At 41.0% G+C, this 19,251-nt stretch overlaps 2 protein-coding genes and 1 long non-coding RNA gene across 10 annotated transcripts in view; 1 reads left to right on the top strand and 2 right to left on the bottom strand.

The window, feature by feature from the left end:
* The window catches only part of KIF24 (kinesin family member 24), a 79,064-nt gene extending 64,604 nt beyond the window's left edge, over nucleotides 1-14,460 (bottom strand). Inside the window, exon 1 of one of the 4 annotated variants that reach the window (XM_072728080.1) lies at nucleotides 13,629-14,460. The gene's annotated coding sequence lies outside the window, so the exon portion shown is untranslated. Of the gene's footprint in view, nucleotides 1-13,530 lie in introns of all 4 variants that reach the window. The other 3 variants (XM_072728077.1, XM_026008962.2, XM_072728079.1) reach the window with 3 other exon arrangements.
* Nucleotides 1-19,251, top strand: part of NUDT2 (nudix hydrolase 2) — a 101,324-nt gene that overhangs the window by 73,846 nt on the left and 8,227 nt on the right. For 2 of the 5 annotated variants that reach the window (XM_072728086.1, XM_026008959.2), the window contains exon 1: nucleotides 13,893-14,019. The exons of 1 other annotated variant lie outside the window; for it this stretch is intronic. The gene's annotated coding sequence lies outside the window, so the exon portion shown is untranslated. Of the gene's footprint in view, nucleotides 1-13,887; nucleotides 14,020-19,251 lie in introns of those variants that run through there. 2 more of the 5 variants (XM_026008960.2, XM_026008958.2) reach the window with 2 other exon arrangements.
* Nucleotides 14,490-19,173, bottom strand: LOC140594565 (uncharacterized). The gene is made up of 4 exons (XR_011995500.1): nucleotides 19,045-19,173; nucleotides 18,838-18,944; nucleotides 15,837-15,908; nucleotides 14,490-14,742 (listed from the first exon to the last, which is right to left on the bottom strand). It is a non-coding gene; the product is annotated as an uncharacterized lncRNA (long non-coding RNA).

The raw sequence follows: 19,251 nt of genomic DNA, 5'->3' as shown, positions 1-19,251 counted from the left end.
CTGAAGAAAATATCAGAATCCACTGTTATCTTGACAGTTTTACAAGCAGACTATTCAATATGTCTAAAAAAAGTTTTTGATTGCTATAAAAAAGTAGAAAACCTAAATCTAAGGTCTATATATCCCTTGCTAATCAGAAACACTGGGGGAAAATGGCCCAAGTTCAAAAGCACCTAAGTTATTTGTAGTTTCTCAAATTCATGTGACATCACAAATACTTGAATTATCAAAGAAACAGGGAAAAAGGGTCAAGAAATCCCTTCAAAACATCGTTAAATTCTAACAACATTATTGAGATATAATTCACATACCATAAAACCTACCCATTTAAAGTGTACAATTCAGTAGTTTTTAGTATATTCAGAGTTGTGCAACTATACCACCACAACCCAATTTTAGGATATTTTTATCACCCCAAAAGAAACCTCTTCCATTAAATTTTAGATGTTACATTAACATCTAAAAGGGAAAAGCTCTTTCCGTAAAGTGTTCACTTCTATAATTATCAAAACCAAAATTAACCATGGAAGAAACTGAGAAAATATACTGAAATTTTCTGTAGAAATTTGAGCTGCGGGGGTGCTCAGCTGGCTCAGTTGGCAGAGCATGCAACTCTTGATCTCATAGTCATGAGTATGGGCCCCTGTTGGGTGTAGAGTTTACTTAAAAATTAAATTTAAAAAATTGAGCTGTGGTTAAGAGGTGTCAAGAATGCACATGCTAGGATGCCTGGCTGGCTCAGTTAATAGAGCATGTGACTATCAATCTCAGGGTGGTGAGTTCAAGCCCCACGTTGAGCATGAAGTCTACTTTAAAAAAAAAAAAATGCAGGATGCCTGGGTTGCTCAGTGGTTGGGCGCCTGCCTTCGGCTTAGGTCCTGATCTGGGAGGGTCCAGGATGGAGTCCCACATCAGGCTCCCTGCAGGGAGCCTGCCTCTCTTTCTCTTAGTCTGTGTCTCTCATGAATAAATAAATAAATTTTTTTAAAAAGATGCACATGCTGAACACTTACTTTTTTAGACTTGTCAAGCACAGAATAAAAACCTCAAGAGCTTTATTTGAATAAATTAAAAAAGGATAATGAACATGCTCTAAGTGAGGGTAATGGCCATGGTTTTTAAAAAAGTAATTCAAGGGATGCCTGGTTGGCTCAGTCAGTAAAGCATATGATTCTTGATCTCAGGGTTGTCAGTTTAAGCCCCACATTGGGTACAGAGATTACTTAAAAATAAAATCTAAAAAAAAAAAAAAAGAAAAGAAAAAGTAGGGGTGCTTGGGTCGCTCAGTGTTAAGCGTCTGCCTTTGCCTCAGTTATAATCTTGGGGTTCTGGGGTTGAGCCCATATCAGGCTCTCTGCTCAGTAGGGAGTCTGCTTTTCCCTCTCCCTCACCCACCCTCAGACTTGTGTTGTCTCTCTTTCCCTCAAATAAATAAAATCTTAAAAAAAAGTAAATAAAAATTTAAAAAGAGTAATTCAATATTAGCCTAATAATGGATAAACTAAAACCTACTTCATTTTATTAAGATGCTTAGGAATCCTATCCTTACTTATTTTAAAGATTTTATTTACTTATTTGACAGAGAGAGCAAGAGAGCACAAGTAGGGGGAATGGCAGAGAGAGAGAGAGAGAGAGAGAAGCAAGCTCTCTGCTGAGCAGGCAGCCCAATGGGGGGCTCAATCCCAGGACCCAGGATCATGACCTGAGCTGAAGGCAGACACTTAACTGACTAAGCCACCCAGGCACCCCTCCTTATTTTATTTTTTATTTTTTTAAGATTTTATTTATTTGAGAGAGAGTGAGCAACCAAAAGAGAAGTGGAGGGGGAGGGAAGAGTAGAGAGAGAGAGAAACAGACTCCCTGCAGAGCAGGGAGCCACACATAGAGCTCATAGGGCTCAATCCCAGGACCCTGAGATCATGACCTGAGCTGAAGGTAAACACTTAACTGACTGAGCCATCCAGGCACCCCAAGATTTCAAATTATTTATGCTAAGCAGCTCCTGAAACAACTAAGAGTTCATAAATGCCAAAAATACTCAGATCATTTGTGAGGTAATTAAAAAAACACAGGGGATCCTTGGGTGGCGCAGCAGTTTGGTGCCTGCCTTTGGCCCAGGGCGCGGTCCTGGAGACCCGGGATTGAGTCCCATGTCAGGCTCCCGGTGCGTGGAGCCTGCTTCTCCCTCTGCCTGTGTCTCTGCCTCTCTCTCTATCTCTCTCTCTGTGTGACTATCATAAATAAATAAAAAAAAAACAAAAACAAAAAAAAACACAGCCACACCGTAAACAGAACTTACATTGTAACTAATCCTGTATAGAACCTGACAAATAACAACTTACAAAGTCTTTAAATGACCATTAAATTTTAAATAAATATTTCTGTATGGAAAAACTTTTTTTAAAAAATGTATTCATGAGAGACACAGAAAGAGAGGCAAAGACAAAGGCAGAGGAAGGAGAAGCAGGCTCCATACAAGGAGCCCAATGCAGCACTCGATCCCAGGAATCCGGGATCACGCCCTGAGCCAAAGGCAGACACTCAACTGTTGAGCCACCCAGGCATCCCTGGAAAAGCTTTTTAAAAGGCTTCTTTAGCAAGTTACATTTATGAAATGTGAAAGGCTAATATCTACTTCTAAATATCACTGTATTCTATTAGAGAAAAAGTTCTTAATGAAATGACAGGGAACATATGGTTTTTGTGAAAAAGAAAATAAAAGGGCAGTGAAGCAGTTATCTTCACCAAGGGAAGAGAAGTATAGAAAGAGAGGACAGAATAAATTAGAGAAGGCAGAGCTATGGAGAACTTTCAGAATCAAGACTCATGGGGCTAAGTCAGTAATACTGAAAAAGTTTGGCATTATCCTACGAATTTAAGTCTTCATATATCATACAACTAAACAACTCAACTCCTATGTATATACCCCACAAAACGTTTGCACATGCTTCAGGAGGCATATACAAATATGTTCACAGTTGCACTCTTAATAAGAGCCAAAAGCTGAAAATAACCTGGATATCTATTGGCTAGAGAATAAATTTGGAAATATACATATAATGGAATATTATACAATAGTGATAAAAAAGAACTATAGCTACACTCAGTAATTTATCAAATCTCAGAAACATCATGAGAGAAATAAATCCTAGAAAACTTTGTTGTTGTTTATAAGGCTCAAAAGCAAGCAATCTAATGTATTATTTAGGCATCTAAACACAAAATATACAATAATGGTTACCTCTGAGGGGAGAGTAGGGAAACGTGGAACAGGGGAGCATAGGGAGATCATGTGCTAGGTCTTAGATATTTATTCATTTTGTATTGTGCTTTATAACCTACATATATGTTTCACACATATTCTTTGGTAAGCACCACATTGTATTTCTATAAGATTAAAAAACAAACAAACAAACAGAAAGGCATTCTACAGCTAGCCAGGATCAATAGAAATCATCTAGTCCATAGCTATCTAATCTAGAATATTTAGCCCATGAAGGATTCCTTCATACCTTACACAATGTTTAAATTTTTTTTAGAATTAGTTGCACTATTTAAAAATCAAGAGCAATTAAAAATAATCCAGTTTCCATTTTTCTTGAAAATTAAAAGATAGTTACATTGGGCCTACAATAAGATAAGTCAACAGATGAAAACTGAGTTGTGGCTGTTCTCCTTAAAGGAGCATATACTATCCTATACACCATGGTCTCTCTGCTCCTGGTTCCTTTATGCCGACCAACCAACCAATTTTATTCATTTACATTAGTGGGTTAGCTCCATGGGCATTTGAGTTTGAGAACCAGGATGTGGTCCAACACTTTCATAGTATGTGGTAACTAAAGCTCTGAATGATTAAGTGACTTGCTCAAGAACACATAGCATTGGCAGGCTAAACCTCTATGGCCTCTTCAAATATTTTCCTATTTTCCACTCTACATATTTAATTATATATGTGTTAAATGAATATGCTATTCCTAAAAGTAAGAGTCTACATAGGAAGGTTACCAGGCATTAAAAGCATATTACACTCTATTATTTAGTAGTATGAAAATAAAAACTAAAATAGCTTCTCTCCTTCTTCTTTTTAATAGCTTCTTCTCTCCTCTTCTTCCGTGGAGCTCAAAATGGGATTTGAACTCAGGACTCTGAATCAAGACCTGAGGTGAAATCAAGAGTTAGATGCCCAACTAACTCATCCACCTCAGAGCCCCAACTAAAGTAGCTTGATTGCCAAGAAATATTTCTTCATCTGAGTTCCCCTAAATTGTGACAATGACCACTTTTTAAAATATATAAAACAACTTTACTGAGATCTGATTCACATAGCATACAATTCAGCCACTTAAAGTGAATTCAATGGCTTTTAGTGTATGTTCACATCCTAAACCCCCAACCCACTCAGCTCTAGGACACACTAAGAGTAATCATCTTTTAGGAATTGCTAACAAAGTCACTGGGTCCCCTGTACCATTAGAAATGTATACAATACAAACCCAAAATTCTCAATTAATATTCATTAAAATGGTTCTGTAACCCATGTTAGGTGTAAGGTCCCTAATAATAACATAAGAAATTCAGTATTATCATTGAAAAATTAAAAGGTGGATGCTACGGTATATTTTGCCCCCAACAAGGGAGTTATTTCAAACTCTAGGGATCATTCTATCTATAGACCAGTGATCTCAACTGAAGACAAGTGACACTAAACAACTGCTCAAAACAACAGCTGCAAAAGAATGAGAATATATGACACTTAATGGAATTCTTAAAGCTAGATGTAGATTTTGGGATGCCAACTATGTGAGTTACACCCAAAAGCAGTTTTTGAGAGATTCTTTTTTTAGTGGAAAAAGAAAAGTTTCAAATTTATGGTTAAGTAGCTAATACTTTGCAATTAATTACTATGATTCCTTTCAAAAGTCCCACTATGAGCTTATTAAGTTTCTACGTTTGGTAAAGCGCATAGAAGCAATCACCTAAAAATAAACATAACAAAATTGTTGAACCTAGTTATCTTAAAAGAGTACAAGTATTGCTCTCTCTAAATACAGAGGCTTAATGTTTTAAGAATTTCCAGGAATAGATGGTAACCAATGTTGGGTTTTAATTCAGTGCTTTAAGTTTAAAATCCTGGTCTAATCCAATTGTACATTGTCACTTGCAGATTTTTGCCATTTTGCAGTTATAAAGTACTTTCAACAAAATATATCTTCATGTGTTTCATTGGAAAGATATTGTAATCAGTTTTTTTTTAAGATGTTCTTTTTAGGGCACCTGGGCAGCTCAGTCAGTTATGCAGCTGACTCTTGATTTCTGCTCGGGTCATGATCTTGGGGTCCTGGGCTGGAGCCCCAAGTCGGGCTCCATGCTCATCAGGGAGTCTGAGGATTCTCTCTCCCTCTCCCTCTGCCCCTCCCCTGTACTCATGCATATGTGCAAGCTCTCTTTGTAATGAATAAATCTTTTAAAAAGATTTTAAGTAAACTTTACACTGAACATGGGGCTTGAACTTACAACCCTGAGATCAAGAGTCACATGCTCCACCAACTGAGTCACAGGCTACCCTATTATAATCAGTTTTTATAAATTACTAATATAGATTCTTTTACTCAAAGTTACATCCTTTTGGGAACTGTTGCCACAATGGCACCAGAATTATTTCTAAAGGAATGATGCTGAAAGCAAAGAAAAATTCAAAGAATATGCGACACCTGGGTGGCTGAGCTGTTGAGCATCTGCCTTGAGCTCAGGGTGTGATCCCAGAGTTCCAGAATCAAGTCCCACATCAGGCTCCCTGTGAGGAGCCTGCTTTTCCCTCTGCCTATGTCTCTGCGTTCTCTCTGTGTCTCTTGTGAATACCTTTCTTTTCCTTGGTAGGGGCGTGGGAGTGGGTGAGTAACAATATCATCCACCAGTGACTCAGAGCTAAACTGGGAAGCATCCTAGACTCCTTTCCTCTCCTTCAGTCCCAAATCCAATCAACAGGCAGGTCCAGTCAATTTGATAACATAAATATTTGTCAAATTTCCCCTCTCTAGCCCCATTCCAACCACTACAGCCTTGGTGGTTCAGTCCCAGTATCTTTCACCTACATAATTACATATCTCTCAACTGCTCTGCCCATCTCCGTCTTGCCCCCTCCAAAACATATTCCACAGTACAGAGCTGACCATTTTTTAGAAAGCAGTTTTGACCATGCTGCTTCCTTTTACCTAAAACCCTTCAATGTCAACTAGTCACCCATCTAAAGGACAAAGTCCAAGCTCCTTAGCACATCCTACAAAGCCACCTATAGTCTAGCCCCTTCCTCTTTCCAGTTTAGTCAACTTCTTAGACTGTTTTCTGTGCATTTATTCATATTGTGCATTATTTATTTATTTATTTATTTATTTATTTATTTATTTATTTATGATTCTATTTATTTATTCATGAGACACACACACACAGAGAGAGAGAGAGAGAGAGAGAGAGAGAGAGAGAGAAAGGCAGAGACACAGGCAGAGGGAGAAACAGGCTCCATGCCGGGAGCCTGACATGGGACTCGATCCCGGGTCTCCAGGATCATGCCCTGGGCTGAAGGCAGCTCTAAACCGCTGAGCCACCCAGGTTGCCCCCATATCGTGCTTTTAAATAGCCCCCTCCCACTCTCATCAAACCTCATTTTACCTGCCTATTTCTTAGCAATGATTAAAACATAAATGAAGTCTTTTTTGATCTTCCCATATGTGGTTGGAAGTCCTTTATGTGTTCATTTCATATCTTTTGCATATCTCTATCATTGCAGTTACATGCTAATTATCTATATAAGGAGGTCTATTTCCTCCATTAGAAGATGATTTCCTTGTGGTAAAGGAATGTGTCTTATTCATCTTATGCCCAGTTTCTAAAACAGTGTCTGGAAATAAGTAACATTCAATAATTATTTAATGAATATATAACCATACACTATTTTTAAAACTATACAAAAGCATTTGATACCATTTGTAGTTATAGGAGGTAGAAGCTGTATCAGGTTAATTTGACTGCTCAGGAAAACTGTAGCAGAGTTGGTGCCCTGACTCACTGCTCCCTTGGCAATAAAATGAAACAAGATTGTATTACTCAAATGGATTGCTATGGACACAAGCTATGGCCACAGTTCAGGAAGAACCTTTCATCCAGTCACTCAAGAAATAATTTTTGAGGGCCTTTTAGGAACCAGGCCCTGTTCTAGACATACAAGATACAGCAGTGAAGAAAAGAGATAAAGTCACTGCCCATAAAGTCTATTATTCTAGTAGGAGGAGATAATATCAAATAAGATAATTTTAGATAGTGATAAGTACTATGAAAAATAAAGCAGGATGAACGGTTTATTTCACATTGGATGATCAGAGAAGACCTCATTCAGAAGGAAACACTGAGATGAAATATGAAAGAATTATTCACGTACAAGTTAGGAGGAAGAGCATTCCAGGCAAGTGAGTACACTGGCCCTAAGGTGGAAATGAGCATGGCATTATCAAGCAAACATTCAAGACAAGACCAGTTTGGCTCTAGTACAGCTGGTGAGAGGGAGAGTAGTAGATGATGACAGAAAGGAGGGGTCATTTATGAGGGTACTGGGCCAAGTAAAGGTATCTGGATTTTAAGTAACCAATTAATTGGGACACCTGGGTAGCTCAGTGGCTGAGCGTCTGCCTTTGGCTCAGGGCATGATCCCCGGGGCCTGGGATCGAGTCCCACAACAGGCTCCTCTCAGGGAGCCTGCTTCTCCCTCTGCCTATGTCTCTGCCTCTCTCTTTGTGTCTCTCATGAATAAATAAATAAAATCTTAAAAAAAAATTAACCAATTAATTTTTAAAATATTTTATTTCTCTCAAGAGAGAGCACTTGTGTGCACATTAAGGGGAGGAAAAAGGACAAGTAGACTTGCGCTGAGTGCAGAGCCCCACACAGGGTTGATCTCACAACTCAGATCATCACCTGAGTTGCATCAAGAGTCTGGACACTTAGAAGCTAGGGGTGCCTAGTGGTTCAGTCAATTAAGCATAGGACTCTTGGTGTGGGCTCAGGTCATGAACTTAGGGTTATGAGATCAAGCCCCACATCAGCCTCTAGGCTCATGCAGAGTCTGCTTGAGTTCTCTCCCTTTCCCTCTCCCTCCTTTTCTCCCTATTTGCCCCTCTCTCCACTCCAGCATGCTCTCTCAAATAAATACATACAATCTTAAAAAAAAAAGAAAAGTCCACACTTACCTGACTGTGCCACCCAGGCACCCTTATTTATTTTTAAGAGAGGGAGGTGGGGGACAGGGAGAGGAAGAAAGAGAATCTTAAGCAGGCTCCATGCCCAGCATGAGCCAGATGCCCAGTTCAATCTTACAACCCTGAGATCATGATCTGAACTGAAATCAAGAGTCAGATGCTTAACAGACTAAGCCACACAGGTGCCCTTGGATTTTAATCTGAAATGAAACAGGAAGTCCCTGGAAGATTTTAGGCGAGGAAAGGACATGATCTTTAAAGATCACTCTGCAAGTTCTATGGGAAATGGATTGTAGACGATGGACAAAAATGGAAGGAGGAGTATCATTTAGGAAGCTCTTTGCAGTTAATAGGCAAAAAATGATAGCGACTTAGGAAAGATGTTTACTTTTATAAGGATTAATTGGGATAATGTAAATAAAATGCTACATTCAGTATCTGACAGAGAAGCATCCAGCAATAAAATGACATAAGATAATATGAAGTATATATTGGTCTCTGTCCCTGGTTCCTGGCACAGAATTCCTAAAGCCCTGGCAAATCCCTAAGTGGTAAGAGCACTAGGAATATCATTTGTTCTCATGAGGCAACTCTGGGTGGGGGTTGGTCACCAGAAAGATCAGGCCATAAGCAGAAGCTTGACATTTTCAGCCCTACTCCCTATTTTCCAGAGAGGGAAGAGAAGCTGTAAATGGACTGAACAACTAATCATGCCTATGTGACAAAGTTTCTATAAATATACCAAAGTGTGGGGTTCAGAGAACTTCCATGTTGGTGAGCACATTCACACCAGGACAGTGATGCATCCCAATTCAATGGGCATAGGAGCTTCTATGCTTGAGACCTTCCCAGATCTTGCCCTATGTATTTCTTCATCTGGCTGTTCATCTACATCTTTTATCATAAACTTAATAAATTGGTAAACTTAAATGTTTCCTTCAGTAATGTGAGCCACTCTAGCAAATTAATTGAATCTAAGGAGTGAGTCACGGGAACCTCTAATTTGTAACCAAGTCTGACAGAAGTTGTGGGTAACCTGGAGACCTACTTACAGTTGGCATCTGAAGTGGGGTGGGAGCAGTTTTGTCAGACTGAGCCCTTAACCTGTGGAATCTGACACTGTCTCCAAATAGGTAGAGTTAGATTGAGTTAAATTATGGGACACCCAGCTGGCGTCACAGATAATTGGTTGATGGGGAGAAAGTCCCCATACATTTGACCAGAAGTGTCAGAAGTTTTCCATATGAGTGGTAAAGGAGACACACACGAGGGAAAGAAATGAGGTTTTTTCCTACACAGGAAAAGACAAGTAGGTGGAAAACGGAGTTTTCCCAATACACATGGCACCTATTATTATGAGCACCTATTATTATGAGTTTATGCCTATGGAAGAGTCTTCTTGTTTACCAGGATATGAACATCAAAATATTTGAGACAATAACTAGAGAAGTATATAATGATGATAACAATCAAAGTATAAGTAAAACTCTATTGCTCATTTAACAAAATTTGTTGGGGGGCAGCCTGGGTGGCTCAACATTAGTGCTGCCTTCGGCCCAGGGCGTGATCCTGGATACCCGGGATCGAGTTCCACGTTGGGCTCCCTGCATGGAGCCTGCTTCTCCCTCTGCCTGTCTGTCTGTCTCTCTCTCTCTCTCGGTCTCTCATGAATAAATAAATTTAAAAATTAAAAAAAAAAAAACACAAAAAAACAAAATTTGTTGGGGATTTACTCTGAACAAACTATGAATGAGTTTGCTGAGCCAGCACAAGAAAGTGGAATAATTGATTAATTAATCTATAAGGGATTGAGAAGAGTTCAACTTACTTTATAAACAATAAAATGGCAGCCCAAAAAAACTGCTATTCCTCCTAAACTGGAAGATGAGAGGATCATGCCCTAGTTTGCCCCATGGACACTGCATTAAGACATACAACAACAACAACAACAAAAGACATACAACAGCTAAGGATTTTTTTTTTTAAGATTTTATTTATTTACTCATGAGACACTGAGAGAGAGAGGTAGAGACACAGACAGAGGAAGAAACAGGCTCCATGCAGGGAGCCCAATGTGGGACTCAATCCGGGGTCTCTAGGATCAGGCCCTGGGCTGAAGGCGGTGCTAAACCGCTGAGCCACTGGGCTGCCCAACAGCTAAGGATTTAAATTAGCAACATAAACCAAAAGCTTTTAATGAAATGCTATGTGGACAGTATATTGATGTACTATGTTAAGAAAATGTAATGTTTATATAAAGTCTTGACATAATGCTTTGCACAGGGTAAATGCTCAATAAATGGCGGCTATCAGTTCCAGCTGTACGGTCTTTAGAATGCTGAACGTGTGATGTTTACCTGACATCAATAACAAATTGCTTGAAGAAATAAACAGGCATTTCTCCAAAAAAGTCATATAGATGTCCAAAAGACAGCTGAAAAGATGCTCAATATCACTAGTTACCGGGCAAAGGCAAATCAAAATCACAATATCACCTTACTTCTGTTAGAATGGTTAAAATAAAAAACACAAGAAACAAGTGTTGGTGAAAATGTAGAGAAAAAGGACCCTCATGCACTGTTGGTAGGAATGCAAACTACTGCATACAAATATGACAACACTAATTCAAAAATAGGGGAACCTGGGTGGCACAATTAGGCAACCGACTCTTGATTTTGGCTCAGATCATGATCTCAGGGTCATGATATGGGGCTTAAGATTCTCCCTCTTCCCCTGCCACCTGCCTCTCCCCCCGCTCTGCACACAAGTATTCATTGACAGAGGAACAGGTAAAGAAGATGGAATACATATACAATGGAATACTACTCAGCCACAAAAAAGAATGAAATCTTGCCATTTGCGACAATATGGATGGATCTAAAGGATAAAACGGTAAGTGAAATAAATCAGAGAGATACTATATCATTTCACCCAAATGTGGAATTTAAGAAACAAATGAACAAAGAAAAAAAGAGACAAATAAAAAAACAGCCTCTCAATTACAGAGAATAAACTAATGGTTAGTTACCAGAGGGGAAGTGGGTGAATAAGTGAAGGGGATTAAGAGTACACTTATGATGAGCACTGAGTAATGTAGAGAATTGCTGAATCAGCATAGTGTACACCTGAAACAACTATAACACTGTTAATTATAATGAAATTTTTAAAAAGCCAATTGCTTGACTAAGTTGATAGCAAAGCCACAGGAACTCTAATCTAATTCAATATTTTAATTTTCCAGATGGAAAAAGTGAGGTCTTTGGTTAATGGCTAAGTGACTTGCAAAGTCAGTCACAGTGAGTGAGTAGAGACAGAGCCAGAGTCAAACCCTGAATTCTCAATCATGTTTCCATTACATGTCTCAGATCTGAAGTTTAAAAAAATATTAAAAAAATATTTTTTAAGATTTATTTATTTATGCATGAGAGACACACAGAGAGAGGCACAGACATAGGCAGAGGGAGAAGCAGGCTGCCTGCAGAAGCCCTATGTGGGACTTGATCCCGGAACTCCGGGATCATGCCCTGAGCCGAAGGCAGACCAACCGCTGATCCACCTAGGAGTCCCAGATCTGCAGTTTAGCTATATGGCTGTCTTTAAACTTTGGTAAAAGGTTAATAAAAACATAGCTGCTATACCTGATTTTTTCAATCCTTTTATTAAAATCATCAATGGGCTATGAATTTCACATAAGAATCATCAACAATCCAGATTGGCAATACAGTCTCTCTCTTTTTTTTTTTTAATTTTTATTTATTTATGATAGTCACAGAGAAAGAGAGAGAGAGGCAGAGACACAGGTAGAGGGAGAAGCAGGCTCCATGCACCGGGAGCTTGATGTGGGATTCGATCCCGGGTCTCCAGGATCGCGCTCTGGGCCAAAGGCAGGCGCCAAACCTCTGCGCCACCCAGGGATCCCCCCTTTTTTTTTTTTAAGATTTACTTATTTTTAGAGAGTACGTAATAATAAGAGCATGGGCAGGGGAAGGGACAGAGTGAGAGAAGAAATCCTGGAGCAGAATCCCAACTGAGCGTGAAACCTGATGAGGGGCTTGATCCCACGATCCTGAGATCATGACCTAAACAAAGACAGACGCTTAACTGACTGAGCCACCCAGGCATCCCGGCAATATATAGTCTTATGAATTGACAAAACAACAGTCTTGGTAATGTAATTCTATCATGGACAGCTGATGAATGGATAGCTACCAGAGCAGCTGTTATGTTATATGCACCTGAAGCAGAGAAACTCCAAGTAGAATACAAAGGAGATAATGCTTTAAAACCATTTCCAAAGCACTCTTAAAATGTGACAATAGCTATGGGTAACTAAGACACTGAAATACTCTTGACATTCAGCAACAACAGAATGGTTTGTTTTAAGCAAAGACTCATTAAGACTTCAATAAAAGCACTGTGAGAACAAGACTAAAAGCCAGAAGAGTTGTGGCAAGCATTCAAAAAAAAAAAAAAATTTCTCTTTCACAAACAGTGGAAAGGCCAACCGTGGGCTTTCAGATCCTTTTTTTTTTTTCTTTTAAGATTGTATGTATTTAGTCATGAGAGACACAGAGAGAGGCAGAGACATAGGCAGAAGGAGAAGCAGGCTCCCTGCAGAGAGCCCGTTGCAGGACTCGACCCCAGGACCCCGGGATCACGACCTGTGCCTAAGGTAGACGCTCAACCACTGAGCCACCCAGAGGCCCCTCGGGTCCTTCGGAATATGAGATTAGGGTGCCCTCCCTCTACTCCCAGAAAAATAAAAAATAACCTCTAAACGGAAGGGAAAACAGGGCAGTGCATAGAGGGGAATCCCATCTATTTGTGGTGAATTAAATTCGACTCAACAAGTATTTCCTGAAAATTTCCTCCACTATGTGTAAGACGCTGGGAATGAAAGATGGTTACTCTGCCTCAAAGACTTCTAAATTATATGGGAGGAACGAGGAGAATGAGGTTTACCGAAGTACACAACCCAAGGCCGAGTAGAAGTGCTTTAACAAAGGTTCCAGTCAGGGCCACGGGTTCAAAGGCAAGAGGATTTCGAGACTCAGAGAAGGCTTCATGGGAAGAGCAGCGCTCGAGATGAACACTGAAGAAAAGGCAGAGATATGAGGATGAAGGGTAGGAGAGTAGGTTGAGCATTGGAACAACCAGGAGAGGCCAAACCCCGGTTTCCTCGCAACCGCCGCCTCCTCACGCGCTCGGCAGGCGTCCAGCGTACCCTTCCCCGCGGAGCAGAGGCCTCTCTCCTCCCCGGCTCTCACCCGCCATTTCTCACCTCGGTAGCTTCCAAGTTCCCCCTCGGTCAACTCTGAGGGCAGAAGACAATGCCGACGAGAGAGAGCCCCAAAGTTGGCGGGCGTGCTGTCAACTCACCAGCTTTTTGAGGCGCCGACCAGGCCGTATCCCCATGGTAACACTACCAAGCGCGGGTTCGAACGCCCGCGCCGGCGCCCGCGCGCCGGCAGCCCCGAAACATCCACCAATGGGCATCGCGGGAACTCGTTGACGTTAGAGTCCTTCTTCTCTAGAAGACCAATCAGGGACCCGAAGAAACAGTGGGCGTAACTCTCACGCTGCGTCTTTCAACCAATCGAATCGCTTGAGTGAGGCTCTCGCGACATTCTAAGTGAAAGGAAGGCCTCTTTGAGGCGGGTGGAAGGGCCTTTTGCCCTCTACTGTTGGTCGCTCTAAGCGCAGCCCAACAATCGGTCAGTGTACTCCCCCTTTCGGTTCAAGGCCCGCCTCCTGCCGCCCTGGGTGTTGGGTGAGTAGTCTTAGAGAGGGGCCTCTGGGTGTAGTTCACCCACGGAGGAGCTGAGGGTTGGAGCGATGGGAATGCAGCTGAATGAGCTTCCGTCGTTGCAGCGTCAAAGGCGGACGTGAGGCGTGGGCAGGCCAGGCCCTCGGAGAACTTCAGTTTTCCTCTAAGCTCAGGGAGAGGGGAGGGTTCTATGGCTCTGAGCCTTGCTGGTCCGCTTGGTGATGGGGTGCGGCGGCGGAATTCTAGAGTTCCGGATTTAGGGATCGGCGGCGAGAGTGCCATACCCTCCCCTCCCTTGGCCTCAGTTTCACTTTGTTGTTACTCTTTATGCCCCGTCTGCTTTCCAAAATAGATTTTGTATGTTTTAATTGTTTCATTTATTGAATGGATAATATCTTGGCAATTATAGCAATAGTAAAAAAAAAAAAAAAAAAAAAAAAAAAAATCACCAGGTTGCCTCGGTGGCTTAGTGGGTTAAACATCAAACATCTGCCTTCAGGTCAGGTCATTATTCTGGGGTCCTGAGATGGAGCCCCTTGTCAGGCTCCCTGCTCAGCGGGGTGTCTGCTTCTTCCTTCTCCCTCCCCCGCCTCGTGCTCGCTCTCTCACTCACAATCAAATAAAAAAAAGTCTTAAGAAAATCACATGAGTCCCACCGCCTAAAACAGAACTTTCTTTTCCCTTGTTCTGGCCTGGTTTGGGCTCTGTGTATTTGTTATTGTATCTCTGAAAGAAAGGAAGAAAGAAAAGAAAAGCAAAAGTATTTATATATGTGACAACTTAAACCGAATGCAATCAAATAGCCAAATGTAAAACGCAAATACAGAGTTGACGTTAAAAGAGCAATGATGGGAGTCAGGCAGACCTGCTTTTCAGTCTACCCAGACACATCTTTCCTTTTTCCTCATCTGAAAAACCCTGGTAAAGGCTCACAGGGTTGTTGTGAAGTTTAAATGAAATAAGGAAAGTAAAGCACTTGGCACAACACCTGACAAGCCATAACTCCTCAAAAAAAAAAAAAAAAAGGTACCTATTACCTTCATAATAGAAACAAACAAATATACTAGCTAACAAGGCCAGTGGACTCACTGCAAGTACCCAATTTAGCTCAAAACTTGTCAGAGAAATAATTAAGGAAACCATTTTTCAAAAGTGAAAATTCTTCCTAGTACTTTCATTGAAAGGAATTTATATCTTGTACTTTATATGTGAGGAATATAATGGTGTGGTGAGCAGTGTGCTTACCAGCAGTTTTGCTGAATATACAAAAAGCCATTTGATTCAGCTATCAATAAAAGTTAAGAGCGTACCATTAAAACATAACAGAAGCTTCCTGATGACCTTTCATGATAACGGATGAAAGTGACTCATATATATTCAGTACTTCTGATATGGTCCTATGTATACATTCTTTATTTTAAACTCTAAAACAGGGGCGCCTGGGTGGCTCAGTTAAACATCTGCCTTTGGCTCAGGTCATGATCCTAGGATCCTGAGATAGAGCCCTGCATTGGGCTCCTCAGTCCTTAGGGAGCCTGCTTCTGAAGCCGCTCCCCCTGCTTGTGCGTTCTCTGTTGAATAAATAAATTAAATATTTAAAAATATATGTTTAAAAAACCCACTACAACAATCATGTAGAGGTTACCCTCATTTTACAGATGAGAAAATGAGGCTTAGAGAAGTATTTTGCTTACAGTAATACAACTGTTGAATTAGGGACCTAGGTGTTTCCCACTGTACAGTTAGCCATGCTTTTTCATGTTGTTTCTGCCTGAAGGAGGATAAGATGCTTTGAATACCAGATGCACAGATAGGCTTACCTAAATGGAGGAAGATGGCTTCCAAAGTACCTATAGTGGGAGCAAGATCTTTCTCCAATAGGAAATTTTCACCTTGGAAAATGAAGAGATGGAATGAGATGATGATCACTGAACACAATTCCTTCAGTTCATTTACCTTGTGGGTAGTCAATAGCACTTCAAATTCATCTTCTCCCAAACAAAGCATTAGCTTACCTTCTACTCCCTACTCCACCAACTTCTTGTCACCCAAACCGAACAACCTCTTCACTCACCTTTCTTTCTCTACCTCCCTATCTCCCACCCCTCTTCCTTGGACAATGAAACAAATACTATTGGTTTTCTTTTTGAAATATCTCTCAAATTCATCCCTTCCTCTTTCTCCTCCTCTCTGCCTTAATTTAACTCTATCATTTGTCATCTGGATTGTTGGCAACAGATTTGTAACAAATTGGTTCCTGTCTCCAATCTTCTAATCCATTCGCCACCTTCAGTGCTGCCAGAATGTCTTTGTAAAATGTCAATACAATTACCAGCCCTGCCTAAAAGGCTCCTCATTGCCTATAGAATATAAACTAAACTGTTTATTAGTGGAATGTCATTTTGTGCTTGAGAGCTTTTGCCCACCTTCCTCCTTTTGCCTGGAATGCACCTCTCCTCCACTTTTATTCTGCCTGGTGAATTCCTAGCCATCCTTCAGAATCCTTATGGGGTGCCCCTTTGACCCAAAGAAAATCACTCTCTTTTTTGCTTCCTTTCCATCTTACACATACCCCTATTTTGCACAAAACAAACTGTCAACTTTGTCAAAGTACCTTCTACTTTTCTGAGGCTGTGAACCCTTAGGAAGCTGGGGTTTATAATATTCAGCTTCATACCCACTCTTCAATCCCATCACACTGCTGGTCAAGTAGGACACACTCAACAGATGTTAGATGAGTAAGTAAATCCCTTCAGGCTCTAATATTAGAATTACCCATGTTTACTTTCTAGAACTGTACAGCAGATGGCACTAATAGGCCACTTAACAGATCCCCTTCACAACGAATGATTTTTGTTCCAACCTTGTCTGACTTTGGCCTCATCCTAGAAGCTAATATTCATGCCATAACAGGTGAAATCTCCTGTTTCTGTCCTCAGCCAAATGGCAAAGATAGCAAGATGACTCAGCAAATTGGTTTCTGTCAGAAGATAGTGTCAGGCAGGTGTCCTTTCCCTAAAGGGGCAGTGAGGAAACATTTTGTCTGAATTTATTCGCAGTAGTTGGGAGCTTTTTTCTTTTTCTCTTTGTGTTGTTGTTGTTACAAGAAAGAGCTTTATTCAGAGATGGGCACCTAATTTGTGCTCAATCCTTTGAAAGGGTAAAGGGGAATTAAAGAATCAGAAAAGACCATTATGATATGGGAAGAGAGGAAACAGTGAACAGTCAGAGTTGCTTGTAGGCAGGTGGAGGTGGCTTTCCTCCTCCCAGTGGAGTGGGCCTGGGCAACTTACCTGCATACCAGCACCCCAAGTTAGTTGTTTGTGTGCTTGTTCAAGGCTAGCACTAAAAGTATTCCCAACACTTGGTTCATGGGAACTCCCAGGCTACCTGGTATGGTTTTGAACATGTGATTTTAGGTTCCTGCTTTCCAGAGAAAAAGCAGAGGACGCATAGAAACCCTTATCAGATAGGCAAAGTTTCAGGGCCTTAGGCGAAACTTTACCTCTCCAGGGTCATCTCTGAGCACCAGGACCTTCATCTATGCACCCTCTCCACCTCCCTCAACTAATACCTGTCCTGTGGAAAAGATTCCAGCTAGGTACCTTTAAAATCCTCTATGTGCATATAGATCAAAGACTGGGAATTTGGGAACTGGAAATAATTTTTATAAATTATTTGCATGTCCTCTCTCAGCACCATTTTGCCTTAAGCTCTGCTCTTTTACATTAAGCAGAATTATAGAAGGGGAAAAAATAAACACTTTGGAGTTAGGCTTACTTAGATTCAAATCTTCCCATTCACAGACCAGCTATGCTCTTGGGCAAGTATTTTAACCTTTTTGAATCTTAGTTTCCTCATGCAAAACTGAAGATGTGCTTATCATGAAGACTTGTCTTGAATATTAGAAATACACATGTGAAGAACCTTGCACAGGATAGCTGGCCCAGTGTAGATGCTTAATTGATAACATGGTGGCATGAAACAGTTTCCGCTAAAGGGATTTTAGATTATCAGGACATGAGGAAAGGATTTGAGGTACTCTTTCTATATCTAAAGATGTATTTATGAGGCCTTCTTTGGGAGGTTGAGCTAGGCTTGCAATAGCACTCTGATTAATTTGATGAAAACATTGGAACACAACACATCAGTACAGCCGTTTATCTGTGAATTATTTTTTGGCACCTAGGTCCTGAACCTCCTCAGCTGTAAGGGAAATGTATATATAGAGAAAGGCAAGAGCATTTTTCCTTAGCTTCTGGAACCTTCTGATGACATTGAGGACTTTTTTGTTCAGGTTTTTTTTAACCACCTAAGGCACTTTGCCACTTTTCTGAAGTGTGAATTGCCTGCTGTCAGCCTGGAGTTCTCATCTCTGCAATCCTGGCTGCAAGCACATTTGCATATTGGATGCTGTGTTCTTTAACCCCCTGAGGTTTGAATCCACTTGGAGTCATGTGTGTGAGTGCATGCGTGCATGCTATGTGTGTGTGTGTGTGTGTGTGTGTGTGTGTGTGTGTGTGCGTTTGTATATAAGCTGGCTACTTTCAAACCCCAGGACAGTTTCAATCCATGGTTTCCAGAAAAACAGAAAACGTACAACAATAGCTCCATTGACTTTTATGTAAATGGCACTCTTCAGGAAAACACTGGGCGATTTCCCAAAATCCCAGAACATACCCTGAGCATTTGTTTGAGTGGGATGTGGGGAGAGTGTTCTGTTGAGTCAATGAACATCTGTTGAAAGCTGCTGTGCTGGGTCCCAAGGAGACAGAGTGCATAGTCTGGCTCTTGCTGCCAAAGGTACAGATTGAGACTTACCAGACAAGGTATTGTGCTTGTGGTGGCTTTGTACTGTGTCCACTTGGCTAGGCTGGAACTATGTTTCCCAGGATTCCCTTTCTATATGGTTCCAAGTTAGGGTCGACCTAAAGAAAATTTTGTGCAAGATCTGGAAAGCTGAAGTGAAGTAGCAGCCAGTACACTATGAAGGACAGAGTGGGATACCAAGCATGTGGCAGTGCATACCTTTTGATACTGACTTGCTGGTTCCCCTGTTGATGCTGGATAAGGCACCCAGGGCCCCAGCTCCCCACCTCCTGTTCAGTCTCCTCCTTCAGATACTCTGAGTGCCAGGCCAGATGTACCTTCAGCTCTATGGCAAAGGGCTCCAGCTTCTCCTCTAAGTTAGGAAGTCAGAGGTTTCAGTTTGTCCTCAGGGGTTCTTGTCCTCAT

The sequence above is a fragment of the Vulpes vulpes genome, chromosome 12 (assembly GCF_048418805.1).
Source record: "Vulpes vulpes isolate BD-2025 chromosome 12, VulVul3, whole genome shotgun sequence".
In the NCBI taxonomy this organism is placed as follows: domain Eukaryota; kingdom Metazoa; phylum Chordata; class Mammalia; order Carnivora; family Canidae; genus Vulpes; species Vulpes vulpes.
This window is presented reverse-complemented; position numbering and strand designations above follow the sequence as displayed.